This window comes from Condylura cristata, unplaced genomic scaffold (genome assembly GCF_000260355.1).
Source record: "Condylura cristata isolate star-nosed mole 26May11 unplaced genomic scaffold, ConCri1.0 scaffold00010, whole genome shotgun sequence".
NCBI classification, from domain to species: Eukaryota; Metazoa; Chordata; class Mammalia; order Eulipotyphla; family Talpidae; genus Condylura; species Condylura cristata.
In genome coordinates, this window is record NW_004567111.1 from 33,018,501 (window position 1) to 33,022,464 (window position 3,964).

The following is a 3,964-nucleotide window of genomic DNA, read 5'->3' on the forward strand; positions in this document are numbered from 1 at the left end:
AAAGTATTATTTTACATGTGTATTTGGCCTTTTAATGAGATTTTTACATGGACTGTCAAATCTGATACAAATAGTAAAAGTAAATATGAAAATATTAAATCTGAAGTGTGTAGCTCTTTTGCTGAAGGTCTATTTTAAATTTAAAAATTACACTTGAAATTTTTATTTCAGTTGTGCAAACTTTTATTTTTAAAATGTATTCATGTAAACATCAACAGTTGATTTTTTTTTTTTTTTAATGAGCAAAGTTTTCTGGGAAAGTAGCAAACTCAAAGCAGTAGGTCTGAGATTTATCAGGATACACATTGATATAAACTTTTTTGTAGTTGGGTGTGTGGTTGTGCTAAGTAAATATGTTATTAATCACTATATTTTATTCCATTGCCATTTCAGTCACTTTGTGGTAAATGTATTGAATTTAATTTTATTTTTTTCTTTTTATAGGAAAATATGAGAGCCACACACGTGTTCACACAGGTGAGAAGCCCTTTGAGTGTGATATTTGTCACCAGCGATATTCGACAAAGTCTAACCTAACTGTTCACAAAAAGAAGCACAGTAATGAAACAGAATTTCATAAGAAGGAGCACAAGTGCCCTTATTGTAATAAACTTCATGCAAGCAAGAAGACTTTAGCCAAGCATGTTAAGAGGCAAGTATTACCTTGCTTCCATAATATAGTATGTTGTGACTTCTAATTTAAATCTGTAGTAAGCTAAAAATATCTTTGGAAAGCTTGTCTCTAATTCTTTCATTTAAATATTCTGCTCAATTTTTTTTGCAGATTATATATTAAGAAAAGAATAGCAGCTGTTAGCTTGCTCATACTTAAGTTATGTAATTATGAAACTTTAATGTTGAAACAAATGATAGAAATTTAAAACACAGTATTCTGGTTATCCTATGTTCTGTCTTAGAATTTGACAAGTATGTTTACAAAATACATGATATTAGAACTCTGGGGAACTTAATTCTTCATGCTCAACTGTGTCTATAATGTATAAAAATTTTGAGGTAGGTTTTAGTATGGTATAGCATATTTAATGCTTTAAAAATTAAATTTGGCCCTCCCTGGTGGCACAATGGGTTAAAGCACAAAACTAAAGCCACTTCTGCATGAGTTCTATCCCCACCTGCCCTGGAGGTGACCCACATGGCACAGCAGACCTCTCCTGACCCACCCACTACTCCCTCTGCAGTGTACTTCATCAGTCAGCCTATCCTGCTCCCTGTTCTGTCTCTGGTGAATCTTCTAACCACCCCTGCACCTCTGGCCTGTACCCCAGTTCTGTATGCACAAATAAATAAATCTTTTAAAAAAAAAATTAAACTTAACTGAAATCTGGACTAAAAACAAGTGAGTTACCATAAAGATTATCTGTGAATAGTTCCTGAATGTGTTTAAAATGTGATTAGCTTTCTCTATGATTGTTTCTTTATAAACTTAGGAATAACTAGACATTTATTAAAGTGATAATGATATTTTCTTATATTTTTGAAGTAGTCACCTGGGCTTGCTTTCTCTAAGTTAGAAATCCATGCCTGGCTCTTGTAATTACTATCAACAAATTTGAAATACTGAATTAATGACCTTAATAATATTTCTTTTTCTAGATTTCATCCTGAAAATGCTCAAGAATTTATTTCCATTAAGAAGACCAAGAGTGAAAGTTGGAAATGTGATGTAAGATCTTTTGATTTGTAATAGAAGACTATGGTATGGTGGGTGTGGTATGTAGCATACAGTTGAAGAGTTATGAACCTACAAGTCATATGCAGTGTTGTAAATGAGTGTTACTTCCCGAAAAGTCAATAAAACTAACTAACTCAAAAAAATTATTAAGTGAATCATCATTACATTCATACAAAAGCAAAATAAAATGTAATGTTACATGGGTGAATTAGTTAGGTTTTAAAGTAATATGAACTTAGGTTATTGTATAGTTAAAATGTTTCTCTTGTATAAGGTTATGTTAATATTTTTCTAAATTAAATGAGTTAATTTTTAGATGACCAACTGAGAAATAGAAATCTTGGTTTTTAATTTTTATTGTAGTTAGTATATAATATATTCATAGTTGTATATATAAGCCTTGATGTTACATTGCAAAGTAGAGTGTTGGAATTTTTCTGGTTGTCCATTACTACAGTAACAAAACCCCTGGAAAAGTTAGTGTCTACCACCGTTTTCTTAATATCTCATGACTTTGTAGATCAGTAATCTAAATTTAGGTCAGGCTTTGCTAGTTAATTCTTCTGTTCCAAAACAACTGTGAAATAATACAGTTGTTTTCAACTGATGGATGGTCTGTTCTGGTTCTTGTTTGGGATTCATTCACATAGGTATTACTAGCATTAGTAATGCTAACTGCTCATCTAAAACAGTAAGCTGGGAGCCTTTGTTTGTTTCTACTTTGTTCTCTTCATGGGGCTACTTGAGTTTCCTTTTAGCATGGCAATAAGACCTCAAGGATGTGCACATGTCCCAAGAATCCTGAGTAACAACTGTAAGACTTTTTGTAGCCTTACTTCAAAACTCCCAGAGCATCACTTCTAGTACACTCTGTTGCTCAAACAAGTTGCTGTAGCCAGGACCAATTTAAAGGGAGGAGAATTAGTCTCTATTTTTCAATAGTAAGAGTAACAAAGATTATATAAATACCTACATCCTACCAGCCCCTAAAGGACTGTTCCATAATTAGGGAAACATTGTTTAAAGGAACTACCAACTGTCATTTGGCTTCTTCATTCATAAACTTTGATTTATATATACAGCAGAATTCTCACTGACTTCAGCTTCTAAGAATTAGTTTTACTGTTACATAAAATGTTTTCTTCTCTTTACTAAGTCCATCATCATCATATGTAAAAATGATAAATATATCAACCTCATACGGACTATTGTGAAAAATTAAGTAAAATAATCCATGAATTGTTTAGCATCATACCTGGTATTTAATACATGTCATGTTGTTATCGTAGTCACTCTTATATCAGCCCCTCCTCTCCCTTTTCAAATGTTTGCCAAATATCTTTAAAAATTTGTGTCTTTCTACTGAATACTTTAAGAAATGTTAAGGTATTCTATGATTTCTTACTCTTCCTTACATGGCAGCAATGGAAACATTTTTATTCATGACATGTAAGTGATTTAAAATATAAACTTAATGGATTTAAAATCTTGACAAGAATTGGGGTAGTTACATTACCCCATACTCTTAGAAATTATACTAATAGAAATGTAAGGGGTTGAAATTCAGCGATTTATAGCACAATTAAAGTGTGATTATACTTTGCTAGGTTTTCTGTTTCTCTAGAAATTTCAAGAGAAATTTATCTTTACATGAATACGTTTTTTTTTTCCTTTTTCATTTTGAGCTTTGTGTTTTAATTCATGTTCCCTTATATTTCATGTGCATTTTCATTTAGATTTGTAAGAAATCGTTTACTCGAAGGCCACACTTAGAAGAACATATGATTCTACACTCTCAAGATAAACCTTTTAAGTGTACATATTGTGAAGAACATTTCAAATCACGATTTGCACGCTTAAAGCATCAAGAAAAGTTCCATCTGGGTAAGCAAATTACTTTTTCTAAAAACAGTCATATAACAATTATTGATGATCACATCTTGCTGGAGAAGCTTGCTGCTATTGAACCACTCAGGAAAAGGAAATCTTATAACTAGGGAGGAGTACTAGATTTGTTCAGTTCCTAGAGATGTATAAAATATGATTACTCATTTTTTGGTCACAGATGTATTCCTCTTTATAAGCAGCATTAATTCAAAATTGATTGTTGGATAGGTTTGTGTTTCAGACAGGTTTTGGAGGGGGTGGGAATATGTATAAACAGTCATCTATTTGTAGGGAATGCAATAAACGTATTATTTGGAATTCACTACTGTATTTGATGACTTCTTTCTCTAATACTGTGAACAACATAGACATTTATGGTCTAAA

General features: G+C 31.8%; 1 long non-coding RNA gene across 1 annotated transcript; it reads left to right on the plus strand.

The window, feature by feature from the left end:
* Positions 1–391: 391 nt before the first annotated feature.
* Positions 392–3,608, plus strand: LOC105853479. The gene is made up of 3 exons (XR_001145323.1): positions 392–652; positions 1,615–1,684; positions 3,430–3,608. It is a non-coding gene; the product is annotated as an uncharacterized LOC105853479 (long non-coding RNA).
* The last annotated feature ends 356 nt before the right edge of the window (positions 3,609–3,964 follow it).